The sequence below is a fragment of the Gorilla gorilla genome, chromosome 4 (assembly GCF_029281585.2).
Source record: "Gorilla gorilla gorilla isolate KB3781 chromosome 4, NHGRI_mGorGor1-v2.1_pri, whole genome shotgun sequence".
NCBI classification, from domain to species: Eukaryota; Metazoa; Chordata; class Mammalia; order Primates; family Hominidae; genus Gorilla; species Gorilla gorilla.
The window spans coordinates 128,967,688-128,990,348 of NC_073228.2; positions in this window are offsets into that span (position 1 = coordinate 128,967,688).

Below are 22,661 nucleotides of genomic sequence, written 5' to 3' on the forward strand. Positions count from 1 at the left end.
TGTCTTCTGGCTCCTTACTAGTCTCCATGGCAGGGTGGCTGAAATGGTCTTGTGCTGGGTGTTCTGGGCTAGTGCTCCCTGCAGGTGACTAGTCTTGCTGGGTCCCCTTTGGGTATAGCACTGGCATATACTTCTGAAGTTCAAGGTTCTCATCTTGACTCTGGTCATAAGATCCCTGTACTTTGCAGCCTCCTTAGCACTACCTCAGTCTTTTCCAGGTCCACAAGTTTTCTCTGTACTTTTCTGTCGTCCTATTGAAACATGTAGGATGATCTGAATCCCCAGCCTACAATAAACAGGCTGGAAGATATGGTGCCACCTTAAGTCCACTGCTGAGACAGATTCCTGTTGTTCAGGCATTATGATGAACATGGGAATTCTCTAAGAGATGTAAATGTTCTCGGGCTATGCCCAAAGAAATGAACCAAATGAGAACATCTGCCCTGGAATTTCCTTCGAGTTTTGACCTCCCAGAGCAGAGAGGACACTCACCTCTAAAATCTCACTCTTCTCTTTATTTTCTTTTTTTCCTTGGCTCTTCCTAGTCCCCAGAGTGTCTTCCTCCTTTCACTTCCTGTTTTATAGGAATTTCCCCTTGGTCACATTCTCCCATTGTCTCTAGGCTATGGATGGTAGTAAAACTTTATGTTCCGAGTTTCCCCAGTTTGGCATTTACTACGTAGACCAATATTTTAGTATTTAGAAAAGCTTTCTTTCTCTTACTCCTCTGCATCCAGTCAATAACTGGAGTAGGAGTGGGAGGGAGTACCCTTGAATAGCAGCAAAACCCCTTCTAGGAATACTTCCCTAGGGAAAGGATACACTTCAAAATATGACAAAGGTATACAGTAAAAGACAAGCCTTTATCTGCCCACGTCCCTTAGGCAGTCAGCTACTCTTGACAGAAATAATCCCTTCTTGTGTCTTAGATCTTCACTTCCCAGGGGTGCTCTATGCCTTTACATGTTCATATATGTACTTTTTATTTTTAAGACAGTTTGTAACATACTGTGCACACTCTTCTGTATCTTCCATTTTTTACTTAATATTTATTTATCAGTATGTATCACTACCCATAGAGCAGTCTCATCCCTTGTAATGGCTGCATAGTATTCAAATATAATGAAGTAAGATGATTTACTTAACCGGACCCCAACTGGTTGTTTCTAGTTTTTGTTTTTTTTTTTCTCGCAAACAATGCTGTAATGAATATCCTTCAATATAAGTTATTTTGAATATGTTCAGGTTAATCTGTAGAATAAATTTTTAGAAGTAAAATTGCTGGGTCAAATATATTTTTTATTATGATAGATATGGCCCAATTCTTTGCAACAGAATGTTTCTGACTTATAGTCTTATCAACATAAACATGAATGTCTGTTTCCCTTTGCTTTTACTAAGAGATTGTAACTTTATTTTTGAGAGTGAGAGGTAAAAGATGGTGTCTCACAGTTTTCATTTGCATCTGTCTTGTTATGAGTGAAGTTGAATGTTGTATAAGTTTTTAAGAGCCTTTTGAATTTTCATTTGTTCTTATTCTCTTTTTATCAATCTGTTGATTTAGTAAATTTTTTTTTTTTTTTCTTGAGACAGAGTCTTTCTCTATCACTCAGGCTGGAATGCAGTAGCAAGATCTCGGTTCACTGCAACCTCCACCTCCCGGGTTCAAGCAATTCTCATGCCTCAGCCTCCAGAGTAACTGGGACTATAGGCACCCACCACCACGGCCGGCTAATTTTTGTATTTTTGATAGAGTCGAGGTTTCACCATGTTGGGCAGGATGATCTCGAACTCCTCACCTCAAGTGATCTGCACACCTCGGCCTCCCAAAGTGCTAGGATTACAGGCCTGAGCCACTGTGTCCGGATGATTTAGTAATTTTTTAGGAACTCTTTATGAATTAAGAATATTGGCTCTTAATTTTGGGCATGCCATTTTACTTTTGAAAATTAGTTTGTCATTTGTTTATAATGTATTTTTATATGCAGAAAATTTTTGTTATATAGTCTGATTAATCAATTTTCTATTCTTTCTTAGTTTTTGTGGCATGTTAGAAAAGACTATACAACTCTGAGACTATAAAAATAATTCTCCTGGCTGGGCGCGGTGGCTCACGCCTGTAATCCCAGCACTTTGGGAGGCCGAGGCGGGCGGATCACGAGGTCAGGAGATAAAGACTATCTTGGCGAACACGGTGAAACCCAGTCTCTACTAAAAATACAAAAAAATTAGCCGGGAATGGTGGTGGGCGCCTGTAGGTAGTCCCAGCTACTCGGGAGGCTGAGGCAGGAGAATGGCGTGAACCCGGGAGGCGGAGCTTGCAGTGAGCCGACATCACGCCACTGCACTCCAGCCTGGGCGACAGAGCGAGACTCCGTCTCAAAAAAATTAAATTAAAAAAAATAATTCTCTCAAGCTATTTATTCACACTTCTATAGTATCATTTTTTATGTTTTAATATTTAATTCATCTGGGCTTTATTTTTATGTAAGGGGCAAGATAGGGATTGAATTTTTTTCTGGATGGTTACCTAGTTGTATCACACCATTCATTGAATAATCCATCCTTTACCTTATTTGAAAAATAAATTTTATTATATATGCTATTATGTAATATAGTAACATGTCATATATTATATGGTATAATAAGATATAACGTTTATATTTGATTTTCTAGTCATTTTTTGATCAGTCCATATATTCATTTACCAGTATGACATAACTTTAAATATTTGTGTAATTTGTTGAAGAAAGTATAAAGTTGTTTTTTTTTTGGTTTATGATATTGCGTTTTGAACTTAAGTGATTAAAATTATTAACTAGAGCAAATCATACTTCACCTGGAAAGAAAATTACGAATGACAATAATGTTCTCAAAGAATAAAATTATAATACAGAACCAACTTAGAAATGAGTCTCATACATACATGTCATTGCTAAACAGTGAGCACGTGGCTCATGTCAAAAGTTGTCAGAGAGATCTGACAAATATCAGTGTCTAAAGTGGCATTTAAGAGAACAGCAACTTGGCAATTGAAATGCTGTTTTAACAGGTACAATCTTTCCACTTGGAAGCATACTCCTGATGTTAATTTTCTTACCTGAGTAATGTGACTTACACTAGTGGCTCTTAATTAGATTGAGTCAGGGACTAAGTAACCAGAAGAATTTAGCACAGACATTAATCCTTTCTGGAGAATATTAGCCTGAGGCTGACAGTTTTTAGAAACAAGGTCAAATTCAGTAACACATATTAGTACTACCAAGGTAAGAAAATAGAGAGGTTTCACTTTCTGGAGAAAACAGTATTACCACTGTATGCCATACCATAATCAGCTCTTTTTTTTTAATCAATTAAAGTTTTTATATCACATTTAGGTACAAAATAGTATACACATACAAATGTACACAGTACAACTCTATATTTGGAGTGAAATGTGAAAGTCCTCCCCTCCAGAGAGAGTGCCCAGAAAGAGTACCATGAGCACTGTTTGAGAATTCATCTATGAGAAATTTTTATTTTTTATTGCATCTTGATTATATTACTTAGTTTGTGGTGGATTTCTTCCCATGTCAACAAATGGCTTTTTCATTTGTGTTAAATTTTGCATTAACAATTTTCTCTTTATAAAATTCATTATCAGTATTATAATTTTAAATTATAGAAATAAATTCTTATCACTAATTCAGCAAAACAAAACTACAATTAATGAAATAGAAAATACCTCTGAAAATTTTTATTTTCATTCATCAAATCTGCAAAAATAAATATGGAGAAATGGACATGCTAATACATTTCTGCATTTCTTTTCGTATAGTAATATAGTTAGCCCTTTTATAAAATAGAGAGCTACCTGTTATTTGGCTGAGCCATCCCATTTTTGAGCATCAGCACTGCATAGATCAAAGCCCCAGAATTCAAGGCCGTACGTTGCAAGGCTTTGTATAGCAAAACTCTTCAGTGTAGCAAAAAACTGGAAATGATCTGAGGGTCCATTCATTATGTAATGATTGAATATATCACAGTCAACAATGATATAAAATACTAAGCTGACATTTGAAAAGATATGTTTGTGCTATAGCTATTGAACTAGGTAGATTTTTAGGATGGACTTTTGAGAATAGTAAAAAACATGTAGTATAGTATGAACTTATTTTTTATTTCCCGTGACAAACATCAAGAAACACTCATACACACACACACACACACACACACACACACAAATAATGTATTAGCCTAGTAAAATTGCCTATATCAATAGTGATATGACTATTATTAGTGATATGATTTGGTGATGTGATTACATTTTCCTTTCCAATAATTTATGTACCATGATAAACAATTATGTATTACTGTTATTATTTTTAAAAGTGAACAAAGAACACTTAGTATGGAAAAATAAATGATTGGGATAACCAAGTTTTATAGAAAATACCTTTCTCTCTATTGTCATTTAAAGTTTAATAATTTTAAAAGGAGAAACTTTGAATGTTGGTAATAATATTCTAAGTGTCAGAAGTAATAATAATGGGGTGCTATATAATGCTCACTAATACATTGCATTTTTTGTTTAGGGATCTAGAATCTTACTTTGGTTTCTTTTTTTATTATTTATTTTTTATTATTATACTTTAAGTTCTAGGGTACATGTGCACAACCTGCAGGTTTGTTACATATGTATACATGTGCCATGTTGGTGTGCTGCACCCATTAGGAGATATACCTAATGTAAATGATGAGTTAATGGGTGCAGCACACTGGTTTCTTTATCACTTCTTTCCATAAAATCCCTGGAAGAGAGATATGTTCAAAGAAGGCTAAGAAAAATATCCCCTGAGTTCACCTTACCACCCATAGCCTTCCTTTTGCCTGATCCAATGGAAGCCTAGAGAGCAGAGTCAAAGCAGCCTTAACACAGGCCATTATGACTTTTCTTTTCTTTTTTTCTTTTTAATCTCTTTGAGAGATAGGATCTCATTTAGTCACCCAGGCTGCAGTGCAGTGGCGATCATAGCTCATTGTAACCTTGAATTCCTGGGCTCAAGGGATCCTCCTGCCATAGCCTCCTGAGGAGCTAGGATTACAGGCATGCACCACCGTGCTCAGCTAATTAATAATTTTTTTTTTCTGTAAGAGATGGAGTCTCGCTATGTTGCCCAGGCTGACCTTGAATGCCTGAGCTCAGGCAGTGCTCCCATCTCAACCTCCCAAAGTGTTGGGATTACAGGCGTGAGCCACCTATTATGACATTTCTAAGTCTACAAGAGAGCATCAAGACTTAGCACTGTAGTAGTACAAAAATGTGTCTTTGCTAGAATAAAGGAAACAGGACTAGAGAAGAGCACCATATAGTTTTATTTATACTTCTAGTGTTTCATCCACTGGAGGGCATGGCTGAACAGTGTCTCGATATTTACTTTATCAGATTAGTACTCTCACCTTTTGGAAGATGAGTTTCTTGCCCTTGATGCCCATCCATGCTTGAGCAAGAAAGAGGAAAAGAAAGGTAGGACTTTTGTTGCTTAGATGATTCAGGTTAAAAACTACACATAAAAGGATATAATCTATTAAAAATCGAAAGCAACAATTGATAAGAGATGGAAATTAATCTTCAGCTACTTTTTCAAACTTTGGGAGTTCATGAAAATAAAAGCCATATTTTTTTCCAGGCACTTTTTGGTTTCTCAAATCATCTGTGCTTCAAGGAGAATTTAGTTCATATGTCTTTAATTAATTTACACTTAACTCATCAAAATGTTGACTTGTTATTCCAGCTATTTGATGTCTCAGAAATCATACACACATTTTAATATATGTTCAAAGGTCTTTCCCCCTTTTGGATAAGGCAGTCATCATTAGCTAGCAGTAAACAGAACCTGGAAGAGCTTAAGCCTGGTTCCAAATGAAAAACTAAGGAAATTCCAAGGGGTTTGAAAGTTGGCAAATTACTTTTTACACACATGGTTACAAAATCATTAAAGTGATAAACATGAGAAATGACCAAAAGACATCAAAATCATCACAAGCATAAATAGAGTCTCTAGAAAGCAAAGACATTACTCAGGAGATTAAAATACATATCATATTAAGTCTATGTGCCTTAAAGGAAAGAATGTCAAGGTCAGCACAAACAGCCCCACAACAACCAATCTGTGTCAATTATTGTGCAGAAACCAGTAGGCTAATTTTCCCATGAAAAAGGGCAAATGATATTCTGCAGAAGTTTTGGTGACCTTATGACCTTCTTTCCTTTTACGTAAAACATACTAAACACACATATCCCTTAAAAAGCTCCTACATGTTTACATATGTAGGCTGGAGGTAACTTTTCTTTTCCCCTGGATTGGATATGTTTTTAGACCAGAATATTTGAATAAAATCTATCATGGATTAATGTTTGATTGTCTAGTTTTACACCTAGCTTAGAGCTTAAAGCATGAATTAAATCTGAGCCAATTCTCATGATACATAAGCACAGACTTTTACAGCCATTTGATCCAGGAACCAGGTGTTTCCTTACTGAAGAGAGGAAGGAGTTCAGAAACTGCAAACTACATAAGGTATTCTGGGGCCAAATCCCATGCTAGGACCAAAGGAACCAATTCATGTCCAAGAATGGACTGTAGAGCAAAGCAGAGGATTCAAGACTCAGAGAAATGGATCAATAGAAATAAGAAATAGAAATGAATCACCAGGCACATGAGATAGAAGTGGATCAATAGGAACATGAAGCTGGAGGAATTGGAGCAAACAAGAGTTAGGCAAATGTTCTGTGGTCCTGTGGGGAGTGGAGAGGGCAGAGACCTAACTAGAGGTAGAAGAAAGGCCACTTTGGGGTAATCCTCACGATCGCTAAACTCCTTGAATAGTTTGATTTGCTTTATGTCCAGGGATAAACCCAGAAAGTAACAATTATCAGGGACAGAAGGAAACATAGTAGTCATCTCAACCATGTTTGTAAATTCTGATCCTTCTCATTTTTATGAATATGAATGTTTGTGGCGCAGCCTGGATGGGTAACATTTTTACCTAGCTATACCCTAGCTAGTGTCTGAGCTGGGAAGAGCAGCCAGAGGGTCTCTCCTTATTTCTGGTCCACCGTTCTTTTTACTTCACCCCATCCCAAGCTAACTAATAATTTCCTTTTGCTTCTCTTTCTCTTCCTACCCCTCCTCCTCCTCCTCCTCCTAGTTTCTTTTATCTTCCTTTTTTTTCTTTCATTGCCTCATTTACTCCCACTCTTACTCAAGATTGAAGAGTAGAAGTGACAAAATGTCATGCCCAAAGCTCAACTGGAATTATTTTCAGAGGGGTCACAGCGAAGCATGTTTGTTTTGTGAAGTTCAAGCTTATTTTCAGCATATGGGTTCAAAGCTGTAAACCAATCTTGAACCTTGGGAGCTGTGAGTTGACAAGATGGGACAGTATGTCAAAGAAAATAGGTTCAGAAGACTTGTAGGATGTCATTTCTCTTTTTAAAAAGAACATTTTGGTGAATTAAGTGTAAATGAGTCAGGAAACACACGGATTTTATTTCCCTTGCCATATGCGTGGGTTTAAAAATTAATGGAAAAAAGTTCTTGGCACAACATGTTTTGAATTTTATTTGCCTTTTTTCTCTTATGATCTCTGGAAGATGGAAGCTGAGGAATGATGAAGACAATGGAATCAAAGGCAATTGTGAGTTTTACATGTTTATATAACACATGACACTTAGATTGAGCGGTAAGAACATCCAGTCTGAGAGCTTCCATTTTGAAAGCGTTATATTTTTAGTGTTTGACCTCATTACATTACTGAAAGAAATATCCTAACAGGCATTTATCTGAATTAATTTTGTGGAAATCAGGGGCTGGACTGTGAGGAATCCATTTTACTGTAGGGAGTGTGATGCTTGAGTAAAGGTATGTAATTGGGCAATTAGAATAAAAGAGGTAGTGAACTGCTTTCAATTTTCAAGGCTTTCAAAAAAAATAAAACCATCTACGGGGTGGTCTTTCATATGTAACATTTTATCTGTCTCAGACATTTTACCTTGCAAAGTATAACTAGGATCTTTGTAGAATTTTGATTATTTCTATCAAGAAAAACAAAAAAATATGTCAGGATTCTCTGAGTCTTTTTAATTTTTTTCTTTTTGGCCAACTCGATGGGGGGACCTTTGACAATTATTCCATTGGCATTTTGGAGTACTTAGTCAAATTATCCTATTTGTTGTAGAAATACTTGTAATTAGCTAAATAAATCTCAAATGTTTTCTACAGGCAGTTTCTACAATCATCTCTTTTTTCAAACTTGTATTTGTTCCCTGATTTGCCCAGGAACTTCCAAGAGAATATACAAGTTTAAGTAAATTGTCTCTGGTTAGTTTGTGGTTTGGCTTTTAAAAACCCTAAAATGATTTAAATCAAACCATTTCAGACACTAGAATTGGAAGAAATCAGAACAAAGATATGCTTGTAATTTTATTAAAATGATAGGTTGGTCAGGACAAAAATACTCAACTCTATTGAGTGCCAAGATGGAGTGTACTTAGAATAGCCTGCCTATTGATGGGGCCAGGCCATGTCACACAGCAAGAGCACTTTACATGGCATCAGCACATCTGTCCTTAAATATATGACTTTTTTGTGTGTTGTTCTATGTATTCTAAATAGAAGGAAAACTGGGCTACATTTCAAAATTTAAATATGGTACATGAAAGGCTTTGTTCACATTTAATTACTGTTTATGTGCCATATGTTTAATCAGACACTGCTTCTATCCTACATGGAGGTAATGGGTAGGAATGAGGCATAAAGTTTTTTTTCCCCTCTTCTGAAAGTAAAAGGTACAAATCGAGATGATTTTCCAAGAAATGCCATTCACAATGACAAACTCATATGGCCACTGCTGTGACACAAGCCCTTAAATGATCACTTCATGGCTCATTAACTCTCAGAACTGTAAAGATAGGTAGGACCTTCAGCTCCAGAAGACAATACTTCAATTATTTTCAAGTGCAACTTTCCTCGGATATACTGCCACACTGCCTTGCCAACACTGTTTTGTTTAGAATTTCAGGTCAGGTTTATTTTTAAAGTTATTAATAAAAAAAATAAAGAGACACTCACTCTTATTTAAACATGCAAACTTAAATCATGAAAATGTAGATTCGATAATGTTTAATCTAACTTGATCTATAGATAAGTAGACACCTTTTAGATCTCTCTGTTCAGGGGAAATAAAATTCACTTTGCACATATGCCAAGTGTATGTGCCTTTGGGAGAGGAAGGAAGAGCCATTTTTACCATATGAAGTGAGCATGTGTTTTTCTTACTTTTGCTGCTCTGCTGTTTTTGCCATATTTTCTGAGTTCAAGTCTCTAATCAGTTGGTGGAAGTGTAGATTTAAAGACATTTATTTTGGAAAACATGTTCTGCTAAAAGTTTGTAGTAATGTAAGCCATTTAATTCTAAAATTGGCAGCTGAAACTAACACTGTGCTCACATAAGCAACTACTCAAGTGTTTTAGTCTAAAGCATTTTGGAACACCAAAGGCCAGGACATAATTTTTGGGTCTGCACACTTCTGAAAGTGAAAGCACCACAGCCAGGGGCTTATCTCCAATGCCGCAAAATTGGAGCCTGAGGAAAACTCTTATGTGCCTCTCCTATTTGCAGTATATCCCACCTATACGAAAAGAGAGCTCCTCTCCTTTCACTTTTAAGGAAAATAAGAGGAAATATAAGAGCGTAATTCTTGGCCTCAGCAGTTGTCTTGGTGTGGTATGTGTGTGTGGGGAGGCGGGGGCAGGGAGTGATGTATTTTGTAGAGGGGACAGGCCAAGCCGTAGGTGAGAGAGGTAAAGAGGCCTCCCTTTGAATGGGATACACGTAGTGGGCTCAAAGTAGGATGGGATCCCTCCTCAATTCTCCTCAAAGGGTGGGACAAAGGAGTTACATCTACTCCTTTGCTCCTGGTTTGTTCAGTGAAAAGATGTCAGGATAATGGTTAAAAAAACTCTGAAACTATAGGGAATTAGCCATTTTTAAGAAAGCATCTACCATAAACTAGGTACTGTACCAGGCCTTTTAGATTGATTTCCCATTTCACAAAATTCCTCAAGTACATATTTTGTTGCTTGCATAATATAATGGATGAAAAAACGTGCCGAGAATTTGGCCAACTTGTCAGTCATGCAACAAGGTGGTAGCACCTGGATTTGTGCAATGGAGTCTGACCCCATTCACCATCTCTCTCTCTATCATGATCCAGATAAAATGATGACACAAATTGTGGAGAAGCAAATCTGAGAGAGGAGAGAGGTAGGCCACGGGAAGAGAGAGAGCAAATGAACAAAGTTATACTCTAGTTGAGTGGTGAATATTGCCATGCCACTAATTAGATTATATTTGTCCTAAATCCTTGATGTATGGTAGAGTAATGAATGCACACCATTTTTAAAACAATATTGTCATATTTCACAATGGCTGAAAGTCTACCCTCCCCCAACAGGCATAGGCACATATTCATAGAGTCTTTTCTGCCAGCTAAGTGCAACAGTTGTCCAGGTTAGACAATTTTGAGTCATGCTCAATGTCACCCTCTCCTTGACTCGTTGTGGCTCATTTTGCCCCAGTCCCACCTGACCCTTTCCTGTTTCCCCCCATTTCAGTGCAGGGTCCCACCAACCATTCTGTCGCACAAGCCAGGAACCTAGAATTTATCAGATTCTCCCTTTCCTTTCATGCTCAATCCTTTACCCACTTCTGTCCATTTTCTCTCCAGAATATCTCTTGAATCTGTCAGCTTTTTTCCATCTTTACCATACCACCATTATCTGGACTTCTATGATAACTCTGTACCTCTGACTTCTAATCCATTTTCCTCAAAGCAGGCGTAAAATTCTGTTAGTAATGCAAATCTTACCTCATCAGTCTCTGCTCGAAATCCTTCAGAGACGGTTAGGATCAAGACAAGAATCCTTATTCACACTGCCTGGGAGGATTTGCACGGGCTGGCCTCATTTCTCTTTCCATTCTCATTTCAAAGGACTTTGTCTTCCTCTCTTTGGTTCAGCCATCTTGACCTTGGAGTTGCTCAGACAAGCTGTGCTCTTTTCTTGCCTCATGGCCTTTGGAAATGCTTTCCAGGCTGGTTTAAATGGTCTCTCCCAAATCCCTCTCTTCTCCCATGTCACTTTGAGCTTACCCTTTAGCTAGCTCAGCTGCCTCTTCCCAGTCAACGAGCTATCTTTCTATATATCCTCCCATAGAACCTGTTCTTCCCCTTTAACACACCTAACAATGGTGATGAGATTCTTGCTTTATCCCTTAAGGTAAACTCTATGAGAGCAAAGGCCAAATCTGCCTTGTTTAGTACTCTATATATAGCACATAGCAAAAGTGTCTTTAATATATTAGGTAGCTAATACATTTTGTTGAATGACAAGATGAATGAATACCTCCTCTATCGCCCTCAAGTAAAGCAGAGCATGGGTCATCTTAGAACTCTGACAGTGGGTTCATTGAAGGCAGCCACTATGTCTTTTTTCTCATTATCCTTAGTGGCTAGCATGATTTCTGGTAGATTCTCAACAGTAAGCTTACTGAATGTACAAACTACATACATGCTGGGGAGGCAGAATGTTGTTTCACCATGTGAGACCTGTTTTATCTTCTAGGCAAATTAGGAAGCTCCATGACATAGCTTTAGATTAAGCAGATTCCTCTTGTATGAGTCAGGGTTCTTAAGAGAAACAGAATCAATAGAAGATATAGATGTGTGTGTGTATCCTAAGGAATTGGCTCTTGTGGTTATAGAGGCTAAGTCCCATGATATGCCATCTGCAAGCTCTTTAGCTCTCAGGCCTTTGAACTACACCACAAGCTTCCCTGAAAGAGTCAATGATATAGATTTCACTCTGAATCTGAAGGCCTGAGAACCAAGAGTGTCAAGAGCGGAAGAACAATGTCTCAGTTCAAGCAGTCAGGCAGAGAGTAAATTCGACCTTCCTCTGCCTTTAGGTCCTTCACAGATTGAAGGATGTCCAGCCACACTGGGGAGTGTGACCTGGTTTACTCAGTTTAACAATTCAAACGCTAACCTCTTCTAGAAACACCCTCAGAGACACATCCCAAAATAATGTTTAACCAGATATCTGGGCATCCTGTGGGTCAGTCAAGTTGACACATACAACTATTCATTGTATCTCTATAGTCAAATATGCATCTCATACTATTGAATCTGAATATTTGACTTTCACTGTATCTCAGAAACCTTTCAGGATTCTAGCAATTGAGATTCTTGTCTACTCCAAATCTTATAGATCATTTGTGATCTTACAGTTGTGGGAAAGCTCATGGAGGCAGTTCAGTGACTCCAATAAATATCACCCATAAATTCTCCATAACATAGTTCACATTGCCCAACTTAAAATTACTGCAGAGATGCTTAGAGGTATATAAAACTCAAAGATGCATAGATAGAAAGATATGGCAGGCTTTGTAAAATGTAATAACATAACCTAAAGACTTTAAAAAAACAGTTATGGTTAAATTCAATAAGCTTGATATATTTCTTTTTACCTACCTATGAACTATTTATATATTTATGTAATTATTTTTTGCCTTGAACTTTTAAAGTGAAAGCTGTGCTCAATTAGTATTAGTTATGTGACATTCTAATTCTTCAATATCACATCCAAAGCCACTGTGTCTTCCAGAGATAGCAAATACACTTAGCAATTAGCCTGATCAATGGAAGTACTCTAGTTAAAAATGTTCCATAATAAAAGACAAATTACACACAAAGATAAATGATTCGTATGAAATGAGTGTTATGTCTTAAAGTCGTGTGCCTCTTCTGTAAATTATTTGCGAAGTTGTTGGTGTTTAGAAAGTTAAAGCATGATGTTCGATTCTGGTGGTTTGCTGTGTCATCCCAAAGTTAGCATGTTCCTAAAGAAGATAGACTGAGTCACTTGTTAAGTGCCCTTAAGTTTCTGTTCCTCAATTTGCTCTTTTATGTGTTACTGATAAAAAACTCTTTGGACATATTTCATTGACCAGTTATGCCCAGCACTCTATCACTTACTGTAGTCTAGCACAATGACTATTTGAGAGAAGTGCAATACAAAAAATATGAGTATCTCCTCATGTAGCATTATGCATACAATCTTATTACTATTATTTTAAGTGCAAGTAAGAAAAAAGAAAATAGACACTTCAACTTGATCAAATCTATTAGTTAATTACAGTGAAAGAAAAAGAGGAAGGAATCAGTGCAAGAAAGAAAGACATGATTTCAGTGGAGTCAATATAATGAATTGAAGGTACTAGCTACGTTTAAAATGCCATAGAGTCGGCCCTGAAATAAAAGCCAAAAGATTTGCTTAACAGAATTAAAACTATTGAATAACAGTGCTCCCCATTTTTGTTCTTGAATGACAGAGTATTGTTTGAGACCTACATAAGTTGCCATTGGCAATCATCATTTGTGCAGTTTAAAATCTGAGAACTCTAACGGCAGATACCATGGTAAACAATAAAATTTTCTTTTTTCATGATACATTTTTATATTTGAAACAATTTCTGTGTTATCTGTTTTATTTTATCAAGAATTATATTTCTTTATTCAGCCTTCAAATTTAATTATTAAGTACTTACTGGATTATAAAGATTTTAAGGTTAAAAAGCCAGCAGACTTTATAGATTCTATACATCATGCTTCTTATTTGTAAAACTCAGGACACTGGTTGACCTGACTTATTGCAATTTGGCATTAATTTCATGTTTGTGTCATTACTTGAGTTGTGGTTTTGAATGACTGCTTAACTGTTTTTTTTTTTTTTTTTTTTTTTTTTTTTTATGAGGTGTGGGGAGTCTCGCTCTGTCGCCAAGGCTGGAGTGCAATGGCACAATCTTGGCTCACTGCAACCCTCACCTCCTGGGTTCAAGTGATTCTCCTGCCTCAGCCTCCCAAGTAGCTGGGATTACAGGCACCCACCACCACACCCAGCTTATTTTTGTATTTTTAGTAGAGGCAGGGGTTTCACCATGTTGACCAGGCTGGTCTTGAACTCCTCATCTCAGGTGATTCGTCTGCCTAGTTTCCCAAAGTGCTGACATTACAGGCATGAGCCACTGTGCCCGACCATTAACGATTAACTTTCTGTGTGTATCTTGTATCCCCAGAAAAATCAAGCTCTTTGTAGTTTCCAGCACGTGAAAAACAGCAAAATTTGAAGAATCTATTTAGTGAGTTCTATTACTGCCATTATATCCTTTGAGATTTTTGATTCTGATCTTTTTTATCTGAAAAATAAAGATATAAATATCTTTGTCATTGCTTTAGACAGGTTTTGTATATTTGCTGCTAATATAAACTCTCTGTGCACATTTTATGGGCTAGTGACGCCCAGTGCTCTACCATTTACTCTATTGTAGTACAATGACAGTTCGAGAGAGATGACACAATATGAGTAAATATTTGTAAGTTCTACGTGAGTTCAAAGATTGAGAAGTATTTTCTCCTGAGTCAAGTTCAAGGGCAACCACTTTGTTTGCATTCTTAGGATCAGGACCAGGTTTTGCAGCTGACTTTTCAGACAGAGGATCATTAAACAAGAGATTCCTCATGGTGGATCTTTGCAGTTCAAATACATAATTGGTTTCAAGCATTCGTGTTCCAGAGGTGAACCTTCTTCATGGCAGATGCAGACTGGCTTCCATGTGCCTGTTTCCCTCAGCTGCTGTTCTCTGATCTGTGGCTGTGCTTCTCTTCTGTCATTATTTTCCTGGCTCTGACAAAATGACAACCACTCTTTTGGATTCCTCCACATGCTTAACCACCGTGTCCAAATTCTGCTGCTTCAACACTGCTGCCTGATATGCCGTGTCTGGAACTGCATGCAGGCTAATGTCATTTTGCATTTGGCGTCTTTGGGAAATTTCAAAGTCACTGATCTCTTCTGCAAACACGTCTCTAATTACTTCTTTGTGGCTTGCTCTAAAATTACATTTCACAGCCAGTGCATGATCATGATTCAGAAAAGTTTCCATTTTCTCTTCCCAGCCTGGTTTCGTTGAAGAAATCTGGCCTTTTTGAATGCCTTTGGCAAGGAAACGTTTTTTAGATTTCCCATAATCATCAGGTTCCTTTTCTGTTCTAAAGGTGAAAGAATTTATGCTGGCCCTAGGCTTGTTAACATAAAGTAAATACAGCATGATCTTTTCAGAGGTCTTTGTGATTGTTCTGCATGAAATTCTTGCCTCTACCTGGACACCAGTGGAAACTGGAGAAGTGCAGATGGGCGAGGGGATAGGAGGGAATTCTTAGCCCATGGAAGAAATGTCCAGGAGGCATGGGCTCTTTCCCTGTCTTCTCACAACAAGGTACTGTCTGTCCTTTATCTCTCTTTTCTCCTCCTACTTTTCTTCCCTCCTTTCCTCAATGTTTATTTTTCTTTTGATTTTTTTTTTCTTTTTCACAAATCTGGGTATGGGCATCTTCCTCTGATGAAACAGGGCTCCTCTCAGGAGATTGAGTTGCGGTCACCCAGGTTGAGGTCTCCACAAGAATTAGAAATGGCATCCTCACAAAGGAGATACAATTTTCCTTGAATTAGGACAAGTGAATTGATCCTGAGTTTCAAAATTAATATGGTATGTTACAACAAACTTTTATTAGACAAACAACGTGGTTTTCATAAGACAAATAGGGGCTTCTTTAGTTAGCAAACTGTTTCATTAAAAAGAACTAAACCCCCAAACCGCGGTAATTCATCGAGCATGGGTTAAAGACGTTGTATCCAAACTTTTTCTTTTTCTTGGAAAAAAAATCTTGTTTTGTGTAACTAAAATCCAAGCCATAGACCTTGTTTCCATTTTTAGATGAATGCCCACTTATGCTACATGTCCATGTGTGTAGACCCATCACATTTTAAAAGATTACGAATAGAACTCAGGTCTAAAAGTAATTACAGCAATAAACGTAGCAGGAATTCAAGACTCCCTGTTTACCAAAACACTTCTTACAATCTCAAATTTGTGTTTCTGTATGTGTACCAGTTCCAGCTGGCAATCTCTTATATAGGTGTTTGCCTCTGGCTTTTGTACCTGAAGATCTCAAATCACATTCACAACCAAACCTTATTTGACTTCCTATTATATTCTGAAAAAGTAATTATATATCAACTTCTATAAATTTTTGTAAAATATTTCTATGCTATTTAAAAAATAAAAATATATTAACCTTCATATGCTTAATGAAGTAATTATATCCAGAAAAAATTAGCTATGGAGATGTTCATATATTTCATAAGGCATGTTCATAACTCTTTTACAGAATTAAATGGTCTTATTTATGGAGTAAAGATATTGTGATTGGCAGATACATATATAGCTCTAATAGGTGTGTAGCTCAGTAAATGCTATATATATAAGTGCTATAATACATATATATAGTTCAGTCGCTACAAATGTAGTTTATTACATTTTCTCTAATACTTTTCCACATTTAAATATTAGGCAATCTATCATGAGAGATCAGTAATACTGTCTGGTATATAAAATTTGCCATCAGTATCTTATTTCAACCAGAAAAATTCATCCACTATTATTAACTCACCACAATTACTTAGAGGTGGTCTTTTATCAAAAGATTAAATGCATGTTTCCTTAAGTACTTAGCATAGCGCCTTGTACTTAGTAAATTCTCTATTTGTGTCAGTTTTTGTTATTTTTATTTAAGTCAGTTGATCTCTATTGACAGTAAATGACAGAAACCAAATCAAACTAGCTTAAGGATTACAAGGCTTTTATTGGCTTATGAAAAGTTGTGGGCACTGGCTTCAGGCACAGCCAAATTCAGGTGGTCAGTAATGGCAATCTGTCTTTTTCCATGTCTCTACCCTTCTTTCCTCTGGGTTGACATGTTTCTGAGGCAGGCTTTCTCTGCTAAGATGTCTGCCAGTACTTCCAGGTAAATATCCAGTGATCTTCAAGAACAGTAGGTAGAGAGTTTCTTTTTTCTTACAGTTCTGGTAAGGGCTTCAAATGTGAGTCTCATTAGTACTACTTGGACTGGCTTATACACTTAATCATCCATGAGTGCTGAGTGATCATGGATGACCAGGGCAGCCGGAATTTCAGTTAGCCAGGCCTGGGCCACATTTCCCAGCAGCACCAGAACCATAAGGAGAGAGAGCATGGGAATCAGAAAGCGGATGCATGCCAGCCTGGCAAAAAGAAAACAACAGATGTCCCCAGTCTTACTTCACGCATCCCCCAAACATTTCCTGAGTCTCTGCTGCATTCTCTGCGCTGACTGTGGATGAGCAAGAGACGGTGTGCGTGACTGGGAATGGGGAACAGACACAGCAGGACAAGAGAGATCCAAAAGTAAAAGACCTCATTTCTCTCCTCAATGGAGAGACATCTATAGACTCTAAAAACAATCAGCAAAAAGGACTCTGTGATGAACTCATTGATATAGGTGGTCAAAATTCAGAGCAGGAGGAAACACTATAATTGGAGAACTAAGAGAAAGTGCTTCAAGCGAGGGTCTTAGTTGATGACCAAATGTAAATGGGTGGAGGAGAGGGCAGGGTCTTCCAAGAAGTTGGTGGAATGTTTGCAAAGGCCCATGGCTTTGATGGATGGAGTGTGTTGGTGAAACAGGAGAGAGCTAGGCTAGTAGCCTGGATATGTTGTGCTGGGGAGGAAAGGCAGGTCATGGTGGATGTGAGAAGGAAGCAGTCTATGAGGTGCCTGAATGGCAGATGGAGCAGTGCAGGCAGGAACCAATAAAGAGAGGCAAAGTTGTGATGGTAGATTTCACATATATTAGGAAGCTGAATCTGGTAACAAGCTGCAGGATGTCTTAGAATGAAGGAAGACAGCAGCTCACTAGAGTCGTGTGGAGGCTACTGCAGAAAGTGTGCAATAAAGTGATGGACTGAGAGGGGCATGAGGCTGTGGGGAAAGAGAAGAAATGATACTGTTGAGAGAAATTTCAAAGGGAGAATCAGGAGGCATTTGAGGAGCTAGGGGGAAATAGAGGAGACAAGGGAAAATGACTCTAAATTGTCAAGCCCAGGCTCCAGGAAATGGAGGAATCATTACAATGTAGTGATAAGAGCAGTCATTTCATAGTATTTATGGTGCTTTTCTAAGTGGTATTCCCCATCACTGTACTATAGCTATTTACATGCATGACTTTTTTTTAAGAATGATGTCTAATTCATCTTTGTCTCTTTAACATGAAGTTTGGTGTTTTACATATGAGTGAGTCAATGCATATCTAAAAAAGGAGAAACTGATTCCTTAGGAGGTAAAAACTTTTTCATCAAGTAAGTTAGTGATAGCACGGCAACGAGGGTCATCTTCTCAGTAACTATCCGGTATTCTGTTCTCTGTAATCGTATACTGCTATGGTTCCTCTTCTTCGGGGAGAAGCGTATTTCTCCAATATGAACAGCCTGGCAAAAAGTTGAAGTAGGCATCCATGTTCTGTCACACATAAGCTTACTGTGTATTTCCAGATTATACAATTTGCCTAGGATCTCTTTCAAAGTTAGAGCATCAGAAGCAAGTCTCCTTTCTGACTCCTTGAAATTTTTGGTGTTTTCCGCTTAGTTCAGTAATTTTTAAAAATTCCTGAGACTGTGAAATTTTTCAAACCAAACAAAACCTAACAGGTAGACCTAGGGTAGTGCTACAACAGATGGCAAAGAAGTAAATGGTGAAACTTTCTGCAGTGTTTCTCAAGGTGTGGTTCCGAGACCAGCAGCATCAGCATCACTTGGGAACTTAGTGATGCAAATTCTTGGGCAGTATCCCAGATCTCCTGACTTAGAAATGTGAAGATGGGGCCCAGCAATCAGCATCTTAATAAGTCCTCCAGGTGATTCTGATGCATTGAAGTTTGAGAATCATTGGTCTATGGCAGCATCCCCTCAATGACGTCTTCAAACCTTTGATTTTTATACTCGATCTTGTATCAGAATCATTGGGAGGGTTTGTTAAAGCACTGATTGCTGGCTTACTCTTCAACATTCTGATTCAGGAGGCCTGAGAATTTGCATTTTTAACAAGTTCCCAAGTGATGTTTATGCCGCTCACCTGGGAACCATGCTTTGGGAACCACTGTATTGGTGTCAGATCACAATAGGAAACCTCATGTGAAGCTCCTGTTTTTTAAACAAAGATCCCTCCTAAATGCCCTTGAAATTGGCTTTTGAAAGAGCTGTAAATTTTTTGTTGAATATATGTGTATGTAGAACACAGTGACTCCGCCCGATCAAATGTGTAGTGCTGTGAAATATCAAAGCCATTTGCTGGGTGTCCCAGTGAAATTAACGAAGAAGGCACAGCATTGAAGATTCATACTTCTTCCCTATAAGCACTGATGTGTGGTAAGTTGCAAAATTAAGGTTGAAGCATTACTGAAAAAACCCAGGGCTGAAAACTCCCTTCTGATTTCAGATTCAGTTTAATAGAATGCTGCCTCGGCACAAAGCTATAATCTGTTTCCGAACACCAATTTGTGTATAGCAGGAGATCACATCGGTGAAGAAGCACCGCATCTCCTTATCAGGAGAGACTAATTGAAAGCTACAATTAGCTGGATAGTAAACGCCAGGAATTCTGAATCACAATCACAAGGTAGCTTGCATTTGGCACCCTAATGTATGGGGGCAGTGATGGTCACTGAGGGAAAGAGATGAGATTTTCTGCCTGCAGGAATTGAGGCTCTTGAATGTAAGTGGGTAAGTGCTGCAGATTTTCTTTTCCTGTACTCACCCCCATACTCAAATTGAAATTCAAGATTGCTGAGATGGAAGATGGGGAAGGAAAACTGGCAATGTAGGAATGGCCAGGATGTTTGATGAGCGTGTAACTCTGGGTTCGGTTTTGCTTCTTTCATCACTGGGATGCAGGCTCAGTGTATGATTAGTATATCTCCAGGGTAATTTGAATTTCCTAGAATGATTTTGTGAACCAATGTCCTGTCCTGACCTCCAATCCTAAACTGCCTTTGAAAGCTTTGTTTCTTTGGGGAAAGGCATTAGCTCTTCAGGAATTTCATGAACATTCTCACACATGGCTTTTTTACATCATTAGAATGTTATTCATTTGTGTATTTGTTTGTTTATTCATTTGCCCACTCATTTAGTAAATATTTATGAAACATTCATTACATTTCTGGCATCATTCTGGGAATATGAGGAATGGTTTCCACCTCTGGGCCTCACTATCTCATCACCATATATGGCTTTTTTTTTTTTTTAACTACTTTCTTCATTGTGTATTCCTGGTCAACAACCTACAGTATTAAACATATTAATATAACATGCCTGAAGAGATGAAATTTTGCCTTTGAAAGTTGGAGAGAAATAATTTGAAAATTGCTACTAGTTTTCTGCTTCTAAAGCTGATAACATGAACTTCCTTTTATAATAGGTTGTCTTTTTTTTGCAAAAGTATCCCAGAGTCTGATTTTTTTCATTCATTGATTTAAAAAAAATGTATTGAGCAACTATTCTATGTTGAGCATTGTTCTAGATCCTTGGAATTCATTAGTGAACAAAACAGACAAGATCTCTGCCCTTGTGGAGGTCACATTTAGATGGGGGAGAGAGACAATGCTATAATAATTAAGTTATGTGATGTCTTAGACAGCGATATGTGCCCAGGGAAGGATGTTCAGGTAAGGGAGGGGACAGGGAGCACTGGGGTGTCCTGTAGATCTGAATACATAGCATATATGCCCATGCTGTTTTTGAACAAAATATTTATTTATTTATTCTTATTTTAGGTTTGGGGGTATATGAGAAGGTTTGTTATAGGTAAACTTGTTTCTTGGAGATTTGTTGTACAGATTATTTCATCACCTAGTTATTAAGCCCAGTACCCAATAGTTATATTTTCTGCTCCTCTCCCTCCTCCCAACCTCTACCCTCAAGTAGACTCCAGTGTCTGTTGTTCCCCTCTTTCTGTTGAACAAAATCTTTAAACTCATCATCACCCTGAAAGCAGCTGGTTACCTTGAAATGTTATTTGTAGTATTGCAAAGTGGATGTTTCTTTCAATTTAGAGACCATTTTCTTTTAAAATATGTATTTAGACTGGACTCACCTTAAACTTGTTTGTTTTTGGGAGATGTGTGTGAGGCCCCAGCACTCCAGCAGGAAATGTAACCTGTATTATTTCATTTATAGACATGATTGTGAGAAGGATCCAAGGTGGACTTGGTAGAGAGTCCTGTCTGGATGGGGCACCAGGCCTGGTGAAATTCAGCATAGACGATTCCAGAGCTTGGGAATGTGGTACTGTGGAGACCTAGCTCATCCTTTTGATTTAAGTAGGGACAAATTTTCCCTCTGAAAAAACTGAAAATTCCTACCTTGGTCAGGAAATGGGAGGGCCTTTTATGGAGAGGTAGGAAGAACCACTTTTCTTCCGGGGCAGCATGTATCAGGGGCCTGCATTGTGAGGTTCAATGATACCTTGTTTTACATGATGGTGATGTCCGAGCACAAATGTAGGTGATAGAATGGTAGAATTTTTCTTTTACATGAGAATCTATTTCTAACCAATAGCCATTATAATATCTAAATATTAAACACTTGAGGCATTTCCTCAAACTGGAGTAAAATAAGGCTGCTCATTTTCGTCAGTATTCCTTGTTACAGTTCTAGAAGTTTTGACCTACACAATAAGACATGAAACAAAGATAAAAAGCATAACTAATACAAAAGAGGATTATTACCTAGAAATGTCAAAAATAATTAGCTGAAAGATCTTTGTGATTCGTAAGACTCAGCTAAGTGCCTAAATACAAGGTAAATATCTAAATACCTAGAGAATTCTATTACACAAATATTATGCAGTTAGAAAATATAGTGAGAAAAAAGAAATTTCATTGATAATAAAATGAAAACCACAGGTCTTCTGGGAATTGCATTTCTAAGAAACTTCTATCCAGAAAGTGATTAAAAAAAACTATTCTAAGTAATATGAAATAATTGAATAGATAGAAAGCCAAACAGTAGTTCAGGATTAGGGGAAGCAGAGTTGCTAAATGATACAGATTCATTAGTTTATCTCACATTAATGTATAGGTTTAATGCAATTACATTCAGGAGATTGCAGTATAAACCTTTTGTTATTTCTATAGCACTCAGAACAGTGCAGGATGCAATATAAGAACTTAATTCAACACAAATTAATTATATTTTCATGAGGCAGGAAATAGACAACGAAGTGAATGCATGATCTATATTTCTACGCTTGTGCCTCCGCTCCCATTTTTCCTCCGTTTGGAATGCCATCCACCATCCACCTTGGCCATCTCAAACTCGCTTCCACTAAAGGCCCAGCACAACACATCTCCCCTGAACTACTAAGCCTACAACCCTTTGGAGCTTCTTAGTACAATGGTACTGAACTAAGTGGTACTGTGAGTACCATTCTTTTGATGCATCTGAAAACTGGGTGCCCTGTCTTGTATTACTTACTATCATGGTATTTGTAAAAGCATCATGTAGTATATAAGAAGTATTAAAGCATGAGTGATGATGATATAACCAGCTTCAGGATAGCGTTTACAAATGGTGAGGGAGAAAAGAGATTTGAATTAACTACGGCAAAACGTCAATCTGGATGTGGGCACA